This window comes from Sceloporus undulatus, chromosome 3 (assembly GCF_019175285.1).
Source record: "Sceloporus undulatus isolate JIND9_A2432 ecotype Alabama chromosome 3, SceUnd_v1.1, whole genome shotgun sequence".
Lineage (NCBI taxonomy): Eukaryota > Metazoa > Chordata > Lepidosauria > Squamata > Phrynosomatidae > Sceloporus > Sceloporus undulatus.
The window spans coordinates 75,200,487-75,218,964 of NC_056524.1; the positions used below are offsets into that span (position 1 = coordinate 75,200,487).

The 18,478-nt window shown below is 38.2% G+C and overlaps 1 protein-coding gene across 16 annotated transcripts in view; it reads left to right on the plus strand.

Moving 5' to 3' along the window:
- Positions 1-18,478, plus strand: part of CASK (calcium/calmodulin dependent serine protein kinase) — a 222,212-nt gene that overhangs the window by 18,107 nt on the left and 185,627 nt on the right. The gene's annotated exons all lie outside the window — the stretch shown is intronic.

Genomic DNA, 18,478 nt, shown 5'->3' on the forward strand with positions numbered 1-18,478 from the left:
GTATGAATAGTTTGACTATTTTTAAAGTATCTTCTTTTAGTTTGTTACACTGCCTGATACATTTAAATTATTGTTATAAATTACTTTGGACTGTTTCAGTTGAAGTTATTGTATGTTGTCCTGAGATTATTGGATATAGGCCAAGAAAGAAATATTTTAATTAAAAATAAATAAAATAAATAAATAGTTTCTCCTCATATAAAAATTTGTGTCCATGCTGTTCCCTAATATGTGATTATTATATATTTTTTGACTTACTGGCTGCATGGCAGAATTCTGAAAAGTGCAGTTTGGGTATGCAACTGTATTCTGATTCATATATGGATTTGGCCAGCATAGAGTAGTGGTTTGGACATTGGACTACCACTCTGGTTTGAATCCTCATTTGTCCATGGAAACCCACTGGCAAGTCACATTCTCTCAGCTTCAGAGAAAGGCAAAGGCACGGCCCTCAGAAAAATCTTGTCAAGAAATCCCTATGACAGTTTTGCCTGAGGGTTTGTATAAGTCAGAAATTACTTGCAGGTACCTAACAACAACAATAATAACCTGTGAGATAGCATTTTAAGATTTGACCTGGTGGAAATGTCTGAATCCTTAACAGACTTTTTTTTGTAGTGCATGATGCGTCTATGCCAAGGAAAGAAGATGGGGAAAAAGCAACTGGTGGTGCATATGAAAAGAGTGGATAGTATTGTGACTGCATGGCAAGAAGAAGGCAGATGATTGTGTAGTGTATAAATATCTTCTGAAAAGATGGGTACATGGGTTCATGGATATGTTGAACCTATGGCAATCTTACCTGAAAACTTTAGTCTAAAATGTGTAGGTGTAGTGACAATTCTTTGGAAAGGAATCCTGATGTGTCTTTTTGGACAGTGTTTTGTTTTGTTTTGTTGGTGATTTGAGCCTTTGGAAGATAACAACCAGTTTATGTATTTTGGGTTGGGAATGTAGCCTCAGAAAATTCTCTCCCATTGCAAGTTAAATATAAAATACTGGATTTAAAGAATGGCATTGATGCAGCCAAGTATTACATTAGATGAGTATTAGAAAAATAAAATAGACAAATATAGATACACTATAAGTTTAAATAATATATAAATATATTACATATCTTAATTATCTATTGCATTTTGATTTCATTATAATAAATTACTTAATATTTAAGCTGTACACTTTCTCCACAACCTGCTCAAATTTACTTAATAATCAATGGCAAATTTTAATATTTTATTCATTAAATTATATGCATTCATTGAAGATTTAAATAAAACTTCTTATAGAATAAATCAGACTCATTCATTAGCTCACATCAATTTCAGGAGCTATTTGTGTACATTTAATAACTACTAAATATTAGATATAAGCAAACTGACCCAAAGTGTTCAAGAAAATGACTAGGAATTAGTTGGTTTTAAACCTTTGGAATGAGTAATAAAAAGATGGGGGTGGGATAATGATTGCAGTGTGTTTAATAATTTCTGTTGTTTTAGGCTGGAGTCCCAGAATAATCTCCTCCCTGTACTTTAGGATCTGTGAAGGGGCTGTTTTTGACAAATAAATAGATGAATAAAAATTTGGAGAGTTAGGGGTCAGCAGTGGAGCTTGCCACCTGCACTTAGCATTGCTGGAAGGGGATGAAGCCAGAGCATCAGTGCTAACCTCAGTGCATTTTTTAAAGGGATGTCTTATTGTACTTCTATGCAGAAGAATTCCTGGCATTGATTTGGCTTTCATAAAGCCATTAGTGTTGTAGGATTCCAGATGTCGTTTACCACGTATTATGTGCATTCGTCTTATAAAACATAGGCTTAAATTCAGTTTAACACCAGCAGTGTGCAAATCCTCAATACAGTGGTGCCTCGGGTTACGAAATTAATTCGTTCCGCGGCCGCTTTCGTAACCCGAAAAGCCTTCGTAAGCCGAAATGCCATAGGCGCTAATGGGGAAAAAGCCGCGGCTCTGCCGCGGCTCCATTTAAAATAGCGCCGGAGTTTTTTCGTAACCCGAAAAAACTTTCGTAACCCGAAACAATAATTCCCTATGGGATTTTTTCGTATCCCGAAAAATTCGTAACCTGGGTATTTCGTATCCCGAGGTACCACTGTACATGGTTGCATTGGATTATATTTTTGTGCAGGTGGCTGTGTGAAACAGTTGTGCAATATAAATTGTATTGGATACAAAAAAATTGGCAGCATGAGCTTTCCTAGACTTCAGTCTACTTCCTGAGGTGCATTTGGTGGAGTGGAAGCCAGGTACAGAAATATCCACCAAATGCATCTGAGGAAGTAGACTGAAGTCTAGGAAAGCTCATGCTGCCAATTTCTTTCTTTCAGTTAGTCTCAAAGGTGCTACAAGATCTCTCTACGTACTGATTCTACAGACTAACACGTCTATATCTTTGTATTAGATACAGCCTTTGTGCTATGAAAATGTACAGGTATGAGCACAATATGCCTTGTACTAGCACAATGATACCATTGGATACAGACCATCATTAAGTCCAGTCTTAGAAATACATCTCAGGTTTTGTAATTTAACCAGTTTTTATCATTGTGCTAGTTAAAGAGAACTATTTCAGCTTCAGCTTGGCAGCCCTATGCTCTGTCTCAAGTAGTGTGTGACTTTATAATTAGCTTTTTGATACATTGATTATTTTGATACATTGAGTATATTGAGAAGTTGAGGCTTTACATTGGTGGTGTTCTGTATGTAGTTACAACCATAACTGTAACCATTATGAACTGATATCTAACTAAAGTATTATATTCTACATTTCATGTACTTAAGTTGTTTAATTTTAAGGTACGGTATCTTCAAGAATGAGATATAAAATGACAGAGCCAGTGTTGTGTAGTGGTTTGATTGTAGGACTATGACTCTGGGGACTAGGGTTTGGATCCCCACTCAGCCATGAAAACCCACTGAGTGAGCTTGAGCAAGTCACACTTTCTCAGTCTGAAAGGAAGGCAATGGCAACCCCCCCACCCCACCCCCGGAACAAATTTTGCCAAGAAACACCTCACCCTAGCATCACCATAAGTCAACACAGCATGAAGGCGCATAACATAAAATGCAGAGATATCAAACATTTTACTCTTTCCATAGGGTCTTGTAGACCTTGTCTAATTTTGTAGAATGTGAATTCTCTGGAAAGTGTTTCTGAAGTATAAGTCTCATCTCTATCAAGTATGGAAGGGGACGCCCTCCAGAAATTTGCGTTACCCAAGCACAAAAGTGGATGTTCAGAGAAGTTTCATTATTTTATTTAATACTGTTGAGGAAATCACTGTCCATGACTTATAATAGATTTCATGCTTGATAGATTCGTTGTGTGGACAGAACAAATCATTCCATTGCTAGATATAAGTGCAATCAGATGTAAAATAGTAAACTGCTGATGTATTTGTTAGCAGTGAGTGACCCAGCTTCTTTGTAGCCTTACCATATGTCTTTCAGCCAAATCTTGTAATCTGACTCAGCTTCCAAGCTGTCCTAGGATAATTGCTCTACTGATATGCTGTGCTGACCTTGATTTTGCCAGAATACCTACCACTAACCATGGATATAACACTGTTCCAACAAGATGGGTCAGAACACTTAACTAGAAGAATACTGGTACAGCCCAAAGATACTTGACTTCTGTCATAGAGCTTTATTTTTTACTGATTTTTATATTTTATTATTTGTTAGTTAGTTTGTTTATTTAACTGAAGCTAAATATACTGTGGAATATTGCAGCTGGAGGCCAAAAGTGAATTATACCTATGCTATGCCATATACATTGGATATTTATAGCATTCAAGACAGCTCAAACGATTTTAACCAAATGTGGCAAGCGAAAAGCACCTCTGCTTATTCCAGATTTTACTACCTCTTTCTCTACCTCCATTAATTCTGCATATTAAATGTCATAATGCATGAGTGGAAACAATAGCATCACTGCGGGGGGTGCAGTCTGCACTGGGTGACACTTTGGGCACCCTCCCTCCCTGCCGTGCATTGGTTTACTCAGAAGTAAAATGGCACACAGAAGGGACGGAAGAAGCATGCCCTTTGGTTCCACTGAGTGGAAATTCTATCCAATTACAGCACGCCTGTGCCAACTACAGACTTACCATCCATGGATCTGAGCTTCTGTGGACAGCAAGCCCTAGCTTTTTCAGTGTGCATATGTGCATGTGTCCATGAACACCTATTGAAAAGTATGGGACTTAAGGTTTCATGTTTTTTGCTATCTTGCAAGGGATCTGGAATGGATCCCCTGCAGATAGCAAGGGACAACTGTATTAGCACAAAGTTATATAGAACCCATTGTGTTTTCAACTTGTGCCATCCTACCCCTTTCTTCATTTCTGTATTTGGCCTTCTGTTTTCCATAGCTGCTTTTCAGGTTTTCTTAACATATGAAGAGGTTCTGACTTGTCAAATTATTTATTTGGCTCTTTATTTTGGTTTTTTGATAACTAGAATGATTTATAGAAGAAACCACCAAGGCCATACAGTCCAGTACACTGCATCCAGGAATACACTAATTCTTTCAGTGGTTGTTTTTTTTCTTTAAGGTTAATGTTTAGCTGACCATCTGATTTTTTTTTAAAGGTAAACTTGTAGTCAGGCATATTTGATTTGATTTATATCTCACTTTTCTTTCAATATGAGACTGAAAGTGGGTTACAATATTGAATATAGGTTAAAACAAAAGCGTTAAAAGGATGCCTGGTACAAAAGTTTTTTTAAAAGCATATAATTTTTTGTGCTGTGCCAGAGTTCTACTATATCCACATCACTTCAGATTGTTACACTCCTTTGCTGACACACACAAAAAAACAACAACTGCAGGCTTATAATTAGGGAAAAGAACTTTTTCATAACTTCTTAAAAACACTGTTTTAGATGTGAATTCTGTTTCCAAGAACTAAGGTGTATTTGTCTTATGCAGTGGTATAACCACTGCAGGTTATCTATACCTCAAAATATTCTTCCATAATAAGGATACTGAACAATTGAGGTGAAGCAGATGGGGCAAAAAGAGCCACCACAGGCCACTCCCATCCCTATCCCTGCTGGAATGTGGCAACCAGGCACCGCAGTCCTGAGGGCGGGTGCTGCCATGGTCCTGAACAGGCCGCAAAAAGGAGCTGTAAGACACCGCTCATTTTGCGACTGGGGTTGGGCTGCATTAGGTGGCCCTTGTTCAGCTTCCGCGCTGCCTCTGCATGATCCAGGGGACATGCATCATGTGCACACACACACACCCAATCAGCCCAGCAGCAGCCCTTTGGGGCCATCTGTTTGAGGCCCTTGTCAACCTAATCTTGTTTGGTACACAGCTAAACTTTCAAGCCAGGATTCAGCTTCATTCTGCTTTGTGGCACTTCACAATTTCATTATAGTTCATTTCTATGCAAAATACATAGGTTTGGATTAGATTGACTATTAAGATGACTGACACAGTCCTGTGTCAGGACAGAATGTGTGATGTTTCAGGACCCAAATTTCAAATCTCACTGCACTGTTAATTTCTATGATTCTATTCTATTTTATTGACAAATACCATCTGAAATGATTAGGCGAAGTAGGCCAATGTTGATGATTAATGAAATTATTTACCATTATGACATTAATGAGTAGCTTTCACTAAGCACATGCACATTTTTGACTAACCAATCAACTAGATATTTGTAATAGTTTAGGACTACAGGACTACATTTCTTACCTTCTACAACTGGGGGGACGACTGACTGAAATAATATAAGGGTTGCATCACTAAAAAGATGCAGAACTGATAGTGTACAAATTTTATGTTGAAATGAAATTGCTCTTATAAGTGATATCTAATAAATACATTCATAATAGTTGAGGTGTGGTTTGTCTTCTGCGCTTTGTACAGCATAGTTTTCCTCATTTAATCTATTCAGTAAAGTCTGTTGAGCAAAAACCAATGATACCTTGAACATTCTTGTGTAAAGCCATATTCCTCTCCTTTCCAAGTCTTTAAATGAATGGTAAGACCATTTTGAGGACATAAAATGTCATTTCCCCTCTACAGCCTATACACACAATAAAATTAATATCCATAATTGTTGTTAATACTGTTGGTTAAAATATAACTTTATTTTACTTATTAAAAAGAGGAAAACCCACCTTAATACTCAAATATGAGCAAAAGATGGCAACATCTTGAAGAATACAGCATTTTATATAAAAAATAAAAGATAAACCTGAAAGGCATCTTGAGTCTGTAACCTCTGTTTTTATTATGTGCTACTATCACTTATTCACAAATCAACAAAATGATTTTTTGATTGTTTTTACTCATAGTAAAATTTATTATCATGAATATCTCTCCCAGGGATGAATTCAAAGTCATGTTTGTTTTAGCTTGGTTATTCATGGGTTATAGATGTGTTATTATGGGCTGTAGGTGGGTTATTATGGGTTGTAGATGGGTTATGGGTTGTAGAAGGCATGTCATATTGAGGAGAGAGCAAACTTGTTTTGTGCTGCTCCAGAGAGTAGAACACAGAACAATGGATGCAAGCTACAGGAAAAGAGATTCCACCTGAACATTAGGAGGAACTTCCTGACAGTAAGGGCTGTTCAACAGTGGAATACACTTCCTTGGAGAGTGGTGGAGTCTTCCTCCTTGGAGGTCTTTAAACAGAGGCTTGATGGCCATCTGTCGGGTATGCTTTGATTGAGAGTTCCTGCATGGCAGGGGGGTTGGACTTTGTGGTCCCTACCAACTCTATGATTCTATGATTGTTCTATAATCAAGCTGTGCAGCATACAGGTAACTATGAGTACAAAACTACTTACTCGTTCAGGGAAAGAGTTCCAAAACCTATTTCAGTATTGATTTTCCAGTCATCCCCTGTATAGCATGTAGCTCTGCCCCCCCTGTTCATAACTACCTGGACTAGAATGCATTGAAAATAGTTTTTTCCCCAAAAACTAAAACCTTTTGGTAGTTTGCAATACAAATATATTGTTGAAGAGAGTCACATCACAATGGCAGTTGATATAATTCTGCATCATTTTGTGCCTTAAATAGTGTGGTAGTGTAACTCATTTACATGGGTTCTTAAAGGATACAACAGTTAAAAGTTTCAGAAATGTAGGAGTTCTGTTGATGTGTTTATTTGTTTGATTCCAAGTTGTGAAAATGACATCTGAAATTGTGGGCAAGCCTGTACAAGTGGTAGTGCAGCAGGTTTCTCTTGAAGAGCAAAAGCACTATCAGTGTCACAGCCAGTTGCATTTTATGCCACCAGGAGAGAACCTGCTCTTGAATTCTTAATAGCAGCAATAAAGGTTTTTTTTTTTCCTTTTTCTTTTTCAGAGAATATGTCAAATCTAATTAGAATGGGGTTCAGGAGGCTAGCTGTTTTTTAGTTCCTATCTTTCTCCATGTGCAGAGATGCTTTTCCATACACTCCTAGTTTTCTTTTCAACTTAATTTTGAAATGGGCTGTGCTGGTACTTGCCGGGGAATTGGGACATTATTAAATTTTCAGAAAGAAACTTGCAACATTTGTCTTATCAGTAATAGTATGATATAATTTAAAATTTATTACAGTAAGAACCATCATATAAAATATACAGTAAGTTACAAATGTGCAATATATCATAATAATAATATCTTAGGCACCATGATTAGTGAATTTCTATATGCAGTTCAATAACAAGGCAGTATGACAGGTCATAGCAGCTGCACTAAAATATAGCCACCTTGTCAGTAATCTGAGAGTCGTGATCAGCAAGAGAATTTTTTTTCCTAATCTAGCAGATTTTGGGGGAAAGAATTGAAGTAATAAATACACAATGAATATTAAGATATAAACTGTACAGTATAATGAAATGTGTCCAACAGTTTCAGCTTCTCTTGTGAGGAATAATGCCATCTGCTTTATTAATTCCTCTCTTCAATCCAGTGGAGAGGCGGGTAGGCTACCAGTTGCGGGATGGAAAGCAACTAATAGCCTCTGTATGTGTTTTAAAAGAATTTTATTAAATTCTTCCTGATTTGAAGAAATATTTTTATCTGCTAAGCTAATGTGGAATCCAATCTGCAAGTCAACAGCATGCTACATTTTTTAATTTCCCCCTTTTTTCATATTTATAAAAGTTAGTTTTTACTCTAAAAACTTTAATATGTTTACCATAAGAGACCACGATGCTGGTAAACAAAACTATGAGACTACTTTATACAGTGTGAGGAAAATACCTATGCATTAGTCTGGAGAACAAATTTATGCAAAGAAAGCACAAGAACCAGAAAATCTCTGCAGTCATATTCTTCATTCTATCTTAAAAAGCAAGAAATATGCTTGAAGGAGCAAAAAGAACATGCTTCATTTGCAAAATGTAACAGACCAAGCTTTGGGGAAATGTGATAACCATTATAACAATGGGATAACCTCAACAGGAAGACATTTGAACCACAAATAAATCATTAACAACTGTGCGTCTGTTGCTCCAACCTGTGCTGATTGTTTTGGTCCTCTTCCTTGATTTTATAGATCTTTCAACATTCCATCATTATGATTCTAGTCAACTTCCAGAAGATTTATTACGTCTTTTAGAAGTTGAAGGAACATCTGTGTGTAATGTGCCTTCATGTCACCCATTGTTGTGTGCCTTCAAGTCGTTTCCAATTTATGGTGACCCTAAGGAGAACTTACCACAGGGTTTTCAAGTTTCGTTCAGAGGGGGTTTGCCGTTGCCATCCTCTGAGGCTGAGAGAGTGTGACTTGCCCACGATCACCCAGTGGGTTTCATGGCTGAGCAGGAATTTGAACCCTAGCCTTCAGAGTCACACATTGACTTATAGCAGCCCCATTAATTTTTCATTGGTTTTTTAAGGCAAGCATTCCTCAGATGTGGTTTTGCCAGTTCCTTCCTCTGAAATATAGCTGACAGCACCTGGTATTCCTTGGCTGTCTCCCATCCAAGTACTAACCAGGGCTGACCCTGCTTAGCATCTAATATCAGATAGGATCTGGTGCCTTTAAGGTGTTTAGGCCTATATGACAGCATCATAGTCCAACGTGCAAACCACTATGCCATACTGGTTTGGTTTTTTTACAGGTATAGGATTAGTTTACTATTTCCTGCCACATTGACTTCAGCTTAGGGTAACCGTAAGAATGAGAGATCTCTTTGAGGTTAAGTATAATTGCTATGAGCAGTGTTACTGGAATATGGGTTATATAAAGGAAATCATGGCTTCTCCCAGTGATAATGCACCAGTGAAGTCAAAAGTTTCTGCTTTCAATGATAGAACTATCCAGAATTCAATGTTGGGGTTTAAATTAGTTTATTTGAAGTATGACTAATGAGAATAACCTCAGACATGAAGCCATTTTAAAAAAAAATTATAAGTGTACTGTATAATTTATAAGTTTATAGGTATCTTGCACCCTAGCACCATTACAAACATACACTGGATAATGGAGCACACAGGGATTTCCAGGAGAAAATCAGCATTATACAGCCTGCCCATCTCAACTGCAAGCTTGCCATTGGCGGACAGCAAACCTCATTGCTCCTAATAGCTGTATGTGCAAAATAGCAAAAATCAAAGATATGCAGACAATGTCATACTAACAGCAAAAACAACAAATACTTGGACTACTGTAATGCACTCTACGTGGGGCTGCCTTTCAAAACTGTTTGGAAATTTTAGTGGGTCCAAAATGTGGCGGCCAAAGTGCTGACTGGGGCCAGTTATAGGGAAGCAACTTCCTTGTTGAAACAGCCCCACTAGCTACCTGTTCATTTCCGGGCACAGTTCAAAGTGCTATTCATAATCTAAAAATCCTACTTGGCTTAGGTCTATCTGAAAGACTGTATCTCTCCATAAAAAGAGACAGACATCAAATAGGGATAAAACAATACAGTAAAACAGTTACTATCAACTTTTATCTAAAACACAGAGAGCTTTAAAACTTTCCAGCTCTAGGAAATTTAGCAACAGCCAACATTACTTTTGTGGACTTAACTTCCAACAGAAACCTAATATGGAGTTCAGACTAACTCCATATTAGGTTTCTGTTGGAAGTTAAGTCCAACAGATTTTCTCAGTAGTAGAGTGATTAAATTCTGGTGCAACTCATTATAATAACTACAGGACAAAATAATATGCATCATCAATTCAACTTCCATATTATTACAAGGACACTCTCTCAAGATAAGGGACACCAGAGTATCTGCCTCTAAGTAGTTAACAGCGGAAATGTTACATCTAGCCTGAGAGAAAAATCTGCGATACTTAGGCACTGTTAAGTTCTTTATGTAATCAGCTAATTGAAAAGGCGTAGTGTAATGGACATTCAGTGCACTAGGAGAGCAATTTACATAGGAGCGATAGAGCAAATCACAGAAAACTATGTCCCACATTGGCAATATTCAGCCCCAAATTGATGAGAAGTGAGGAAGAGAGACCAATAGAAACTACTTTTTTGTCAAAAGGTTTGTACCAGCTACTTACATAACTGTACTGGGACAGGTATGCAGTCAAACTTGAACCAACCCTCAAAACACCACCTTCCATATCACGAAGTCCTTATCGAAAGAGGGCTTTACCCTGTCTCCAATAATAATATAGTGTTAGAGACACAATTGGAGAGTTGAAAAAGGCACCTTAAGAACTTTGTTTGTTGCCTATCAAATTCAGATGTCACACCCCAATCCAAATATTAGAACATATAAAAGTTGTGTAGGAGACTTAGCATTAAACACTTTAAACGCAGATGGTACATACATACTCCTATTAGCATAAACGAAGTGTGTTATTGCAGCTGCACTAACAGATGCTTTCTGGAGGACAGTCATTCTGTGAGAATTCCAAGACAAAGAGTAGTGAAATGAAAGCCCTAGATATGAAAATGTTTTAAGAAGAATTTGTTTTCACCATAATTTTGGATTTCCCAAAATTGATTTTCAGATCATTAGAGGTACAGTATCTAATGAATTTCATTAAAAGATGCTCCAGTCCAGGTCTGACACAGGAAAGTATAACAGTATCATCATAAAGCAAAAGGGAGACTTTTCTAGAGCCATGTTTGGGCAGATGAACTTCAGAGTCATACAAAGCCTCCTCCAGATCATTTACATATAAATTGAGCAACTTATGTGGGAGGATACAGCCCTGCCTGACCCCTTTGGACAAAGAAATCAAAATAATTAAAAGATTTCTCATACGTTGGATCAAACTTTGGTCAGAATAGAGATTGTAGTCAAAAAAAATAAGAAGACTGGGAATGGGAAAGGCAGCCATGAAAGAGCTAGAGAAGATGCTAAAGTGTTAAAGATATACAACTGAGCACTAAAGTTAGAATCATAGAGTTGGAAGAGACTTCAAGGTCCATCAAATTCAACTCCTGGCCATACAGGAACACTGAATCAAAGTGCCCCCCAACAGATGATCATCCAGCCTCTGTTTAAAAACCTCCTAAAATGGAGATTCAGCCACCCTCCAAGGGAGTGTGTTCCACTATCAAACAGCTCTTACTTTCAGAAAGTTCTTCCTAATGTTGAGCTGGAATTTCTTTTTCTGTAGTTTGAATCATCCAAGCCATGGTATTGCCCATCATGTATCAGTGGTAGAAGTGGTCAATGAAAAAATTGGCAGGAAAAAAAAATAATTAATTTGGGATGTGGTGCTTGAGAAGAGTGCTGAGGATGCTGTTGACAGGCAAAAACAAACAAATGAGTTCTTGACCTGATCAACCTGAACTCTCTCTGGAAGCCAATATGACTAAACATAAGGTTGTCTGAGAGCAACTCACAGGTAGGGCACCACCACTGCAAGGCCTCCTCTCTCTAATAATGCCTATGTGTGTGTAACAAATAAGATGCCATTGTTTTACCACCTTGGATAAATGCTAATAGTACATAGTTCCAATTGTTCCTGAACATTTATGTTCTTGTTGGGCCATGTAGTGAACAAATTACATCAGTTGCAATTTTCTCTTCTTCTGAATTGCTCAAAAGTTCCTTCCTCTTCCTCCTCATGCGCTATGTTGTTCTACTCGGCTTTTTATAACGCCAAACCCACTTATCTCCCTCTTATTATTATTATTATTATTCCTTTCTTAGATCTACATTAATAGCATATAATACTGTTTTAGGACTTTTTTCTAGTCATGGAACCTGAAACTCCATTAAATGAAGAGTTGAGGTTCCCAGGACAAGACCAAACAACTATAATCTGGTAACAGTTTTCATTGGGCTGTTTGACTAGGTGACGTGCTTTTGGATATTTAGGGTTCTTTTTAAACTTCCCTTCTAAATGCAGTAATGGATATTAATATTCTGTACATTAGCCTCAGTAAAAACAATTCTATGCCTTATGCAGGATGGAAACTTGTTTCAAAGGACTTGTTTTAGTGGAAGTAGTGGATGTTAGATATAAGTGCAGAGTTCGAATTCGAGGGGATATTCATTACTTTTCCAAAGAACTGTATTATTTTTTTCTAGTAAATTAAAGAACATTTCTTCTACTGACCATTGTACAAGAAAGATATAAGAAGGGCTGAAATTTAGTCAGCATAGATGGTGATCAGTATTTGAACTGTCTGAACTAGTATTTTGTTGTATACATTTTTGTACTATATTGCTAGGGCTCTTTGCTTTATTACAACTGTTGTTGTGTGCTTTCGGGTAGTTTCCAACTTATCGTGACACTAAGACAAAGCTATCACGGAGCTTTCTTTGCAAGATTTATTCAGAGGTGTTTTGCCTTTGCCTTCCTCTTAGGCTGAGACAGTGTGACTTGCTCAAACTCAGTGGGTGTCCATGGCTGAGCAGGGAGCCCAACCCTGGGCGATTACTGCACTATATCCTTATAGTTCTGCTATTCCACTTTTACTGCTCTGGCTGTCTTCCTGTTGCATTCTGGGATTTACAGTTTAGGGAGGGGCATTTAGAATTCTCAGCCAGAGAGCTCTTGGTCTCAATGAACTACAAACTCCAGAATGCAACACTGGCTCTAATTATAACTACATCAGTTTTTCCCAGTACATACGAAGCCTGTGAGTGATCACTCCATTGTTGCTGTGACAGTTTATATTGTTACTAGTAGAGATGTTGAGATAACATGTAAGCCCAAATTGACACACATTAGCCACATACACTTGATCTGTAGCATGGGTTTCAGGTATCTGAAAGCTGTTATTACATATTTAGTTTCAGTGTTGGTTTTTTAAACCAGGTAGTGTGTGACTCAGAGGCAGGAGGAATAAAGATAGGAGAAAGGAACATTAACAATCTAAGGTCCACAGACACACTACTACTAGCAGAAACAAAGACCTGGAGAAATTACTTAAGAAGGTCAAGGAAGAAAGTGCCAAGGTTAAATTAATGCTGAACATTAAACAATACCCCCCTCCCCCAAATGTCCACAAAATATTTATAAGAATTCACTCGACAATGAAAAAATTGAAATAGCCGGGAAAATGCCAAGTTAGGGGAGTGGTGTGAGGTTGCATCAGTGCCGTGTCATGCAACTCCATGGTGGCCCCAATCATGCATTTTTGGGCTGTCTGTTTTGGCCCAAAGTGACCCAAACCACATCATAATGTAGTTTCCTACTTTCCAGTAACTCTCAAGCAAATGCCTTGGATTTTTAGGTCTTACATATAGCTCAAACAGATTTGTTTTTTGTGATTTCATCATCTTGACTGCTTATGTGGAATGATAAGGGGAATTGTGGTGGTTTGCAAAATTGCTGCTGAAATCAAACTGTGTTTACAGTTCCCACATGGATTTACTTCTTTACAAAATTGTAGCCTATGTGACCACACAGTCCTGGCCAAATACACTGATAGCTTCTTGAAGGGATTGTTGGTACATATGAATTCACACCCCCAGTCAATAGAAAACACTTTTAATACTATCCTGTGTATTGCTTTTGGACAGTAGGACAGCACAGTGGTCCTTAGTGGCTGCTCTGAATTATGAAATGGGGCCCTTTGAGACTTAGCACCCTTTCATTATGATTTTTCAGTGAGAGCTAAACTCAGAATCTAATCTCTTTTTCCCAGTATCCTGGTCTGACAGTTCTGAGTATAGATATCAAATTGATTTGGGATTTTCTGCTGTGAACTATACACCATTCTGTTTCTCTGTGTTCTGTTCTGACATTAGCCTCTTGTCCTGAGTACAGATTCTCATCAGGACTATCAGATGTGTTGGCACTCCCATGTCTTTAAGGGCTTTCCATGGCCTTTCAGGATCTATGCAGTCAAAGGCTTTACTATAGTCTATAAAACACATGCTGGTTTTCTTTTGGAATTCCTTGATGTACTCCATTAGCCTTCGTATTTTTGCATTGTGGTCCCTAGTACCTCTTACTTTCTTGAACCTCTGGGATCTCTTTCCATATGTAGGTTGGAGCCTATGTTGAAGAATTTTGAGCATGATTTTGCTTGCATGGGAGATTTATGATCCTATGATTCTTATGGATGGGAATGTATACTGATAGATTCCAATCTGTTGGCCATTGTTTATTTTCCATATCTGTTGATATATGTTGGTTAGTGTGGATTGCAGCAGTTCAATTGGGATATAATCTGTTCCTGGAGACTTGTTTTTTGCCATTTCCCTTATGGCAGCTTCCACCTTGCTTCTTAGAGTTTGAGGTTCATCTTCATATGACTCTTCATTCCATGTGTCCTTCATGTTGCCATCCCTTTTATATAACTCTTTTGTGTATTGCAGAATGTTATTTTTATTGTCCTAGAGTGTCACGGTCCTTGGTTTGAACTTGCCTTTGATTTCCCAAATCTTTATTAGTTGTTTATATTTATATATTTATTTAAAATGTTTATCTCCCTCCTTTCTGCCTGACAGCTGGCTTCCAAGGTAGCTCACAAAGACAAAAAAAAAACCCGATATACAGTGTGCCCATGTCATATGTGGGCGCAACTTACGCAGCTTTCAGCATACGCCGAAAGCTGTGCCAGAAGAAGGCTCAGCACACCCCAGAAGGGGTAATGTCACGCATGCCCATGGTGCCTGCACTGAGCCGTGTGCACGAGGCCCATTCCTTTCAATGGGGCTCAAGCATATGCAGCATTCCCTGGGGGGGGGGGTCCGGAACGGATCCCTCATGTAAGGGAAGGGACCACTGTACAATTGACACTTATTTTCTTTTTTAAAAAGACATTGTTGTTTGATGAAAGCACTGCAAGAATGGTGTAACTATCAATGTCTCAGTCTTTTACATGTTACTGTAGGTGTCATATCTGTTCAGTAGCCACTACACTTCTGTAGCAAATTACAGGCATCCTCTTCATCTAGATGGTTTGTTTTTTGACATTCTGTTCTTTCAACATATCTAAATTATAGCCATGTGCCACATTTTCAACCTCTGGTCTGCTCTTTTGACCACTGCAGCTGCTTTTTTACCCTCTCTCAGTCAACTTAGCACGATGGGATTTTTCCCCTCTGTCTACTCAATGTGCTGGTTTTTCTGCTCTCAGTTGACTTTGTGCCATCTAGTGTTCAGTCTTGCATTTGCAAGAAAAAAACAAAACAAAACTGTATTCCTCCTCCAGGCTTTCTGTATACTGTACATTGGCCTGGATATTCTGCACCAGGCAGGATGGTAATGATCATCCATAGGCAAGAAATGTTTTACAAACATGGACAGATGTCTAGTCATGATTGGCAAAATGCCTTATCGTTCTTCTATTGCCATGGCTTTTATAGTTTTATAATGTGTAAGGACATGTGTAAGGAGTGTGTTTAGAACTAAAGAACAACTGACAATAAGTTTATACACCTCTTGAGTCTCGTCTAAAAGCTGGATTGATTTCAAATCAGTTGAATACAAGGTGGTAATTTAAGTGATTATTTAAATGCCAAAAAACAAAAAATCAGTTTAATTGATACTGCTTGAAAGCCAGACTGGCACCATTAGCAGCTTTTCCTAATTCAGTTCATGATATTTTAGGTCACTCTTCAGTTGGAGAAGCTGAAATGCTACAACAAGAAAGAACTGCCATACTAAGGAGTAAGCCAGGCTCTGCTTATCTTTGCCAAAACTTTCCAGTCCATAGCTATGTTTGGAAGACAAAGGGGCTAATGAAGCAGTCTCCCTTTTGTTTTATTCCTTAACTGAGCATAACTACATTATGTTGTGTATTCAAAGTGGTATAACATATTGTCCTAGACAGCTCACAAGTTTAGGTCATATCTTTGGACGTTTAGGTTTATCATTCAAGCCTAGGAGTTCCAGATAAATATATTTAGGGTGTGGATGTGGAGTGTTGTTGTCATCGTCATTATTTTGCAGAACTTTTAAGAGCTACATATAATTTCCAAAGGCAATCTGATAGGGAGAAGCACATGTATGTGCAAATTGGAGTAGTGTCTTGATTAATCTGTGTTCTGATGTGATCCCTCTAGGCTAGTGTTTCCCAAACTTTGGCCCTCCAGCTGTTTTGGACTTCAGCTCCCAGAATTCCTGACTTCTAGCTACGCATGATTTTCTTTTCTAGTGAGTTCTGTCTTTTCATATGTCCAAAGTGTAATGCGCCCGCACCATGCGCGGATGCATTTTACACAGCTTCCAGCTTACATGGAAGCCACTTGGGGAGGAAAACATGCACGTGCCCCATTATTTCCTATGGGGCTCAAGCGTAGGCAGATTTTCCCTTATACAGTGGGCCCTCTCCTTACGCAGGGGATCCGTTCCGGATCCCCTGAGTAAGGAGAGGGCCCACTGTATAAGAGTCTTGGTTTAGTCATCTTGGCTTCTAGCCTTTCAAAGGAAGTATCTCTTGGAGTTGCTAATTGAATTTAAATTTTATTTCCTAGACTTTATGACCTTTTGTCTCCCAGAATCCATATGGCCAGAAGGAGGAGTGGCCTGCCTGCATATATATCCCTCTTAACTGAAACAACAAGAAAGACAACCACATCTTTACAAAATTCAGACCCGTGACTCTAACATCATCATGATTTCCTTTTTCCTGTATGATTTTTAATACCTTTCCTTGATGAAGAAGCTGCAACATACAGCGCACCCGCTCCATACGTGGGTGCGCCGTACACGGCTTCCGGTGTATGCGGACGCCGCATTGTAATACTCTCAATGGCACACACAGCCGCCGGGTGCAATAGCCCCATTCACTAAAGGCAGAGCATAGGCAGAATTCACCTTATGCAGGGAGATCCGAAACAGATCCTCCGCATAAGGCGAGGTTCCACTGTATATTTTGTGCACCTTAGTTGGTCCAGTAAAGGTATCACTGTCTTGTGGATTTTGGATGATTTTGCACTTCGCTGTATGGCCAACACAGCTACCTTTGGATATGTTTTCTGGCTTCTAGGGAGAGTTCAGGTGTGATTTGCTGTAAGACCCATTTATTTGTCTTTTTTTAAGCATCCATGGTATCTGTCGAACTCTACTCCAGTACCACATGTCAAATGTTATTATTTTTTTCCATCAGTTTTCTTCATTGTCCAGCTTTCACAAGATAGAAATGGAAAATATGATGGCAGGGATGATCCTAACTTTAGTATTGAATGATATATCTTTACAGTCCATAATCTGGTCTAGTTGCTTCATAGGTGCCTTTCCAAGTCTTTTTTCCAAGTCTTTTCCCCACCTGATTTCTTAACTGCAGTCCCTATTCTGGTTAATGACTGAATCATTGTATGGAATTTTCTTTAGCTATGTCAAGTGTCTTTATCAGTTCCTTTCATGTTATTTAAATCATCTGTGGACATTATTTTTATTTTCTTAATGTTCAGCTGTAAAACTGCCTTTGCACTTTTTCCTTGACTTTCTTTAGTAATCATTTTAAGTTTGTTATTTTCTTCTAGTACAATGGTATTATATGCATACCTTAAATTGCTGATGTTCCTTCCTCCAATTTGCACTTCTCCTCTCTCTGAGGCTAATTCTGCTTTACGTATGATATGTTCAGCATACAACTTATAAACAGAATAAACAGATAAGGGTGATAAAAAGCAGTCTTGCCTTGAGCCACTTGCTGATTAGAAATCACTCTGTTTCTCCATATTCTGTCCTAATGATGGTCTCTTGTCCTGAATACAGATTATGCACTAGTACAATCAAATCCATTTCTTTAAGCATGATCCAAAGTTTTTCATGATTTTCACAATCAAAGGCTTTGATATAATCTGTAAAGCACAGGCTGATTTTCTTATGAAATTATTAGCTGCACTCCATTATCCAGTGTAAGTTTGCACTTTAATCCCCAGTGCCTCTTCTTTTCCTGAGTCCAGCTTGGACATAGGGCATTTCTCACTCTATATATGGTCCTACAACAAAAATCCTTGTTGTAGAATTCTGAACATCACTTTGCTTGCATGGGAGATTAATGCAGTGCTCCTGCGGTTACTGATATTCCCATTCTTGGGAATGCATATTGAGTGTTTCCAATCTGTGAATTATTGTTTTATTTTCCATATTTATAGAATGATTTTAGAT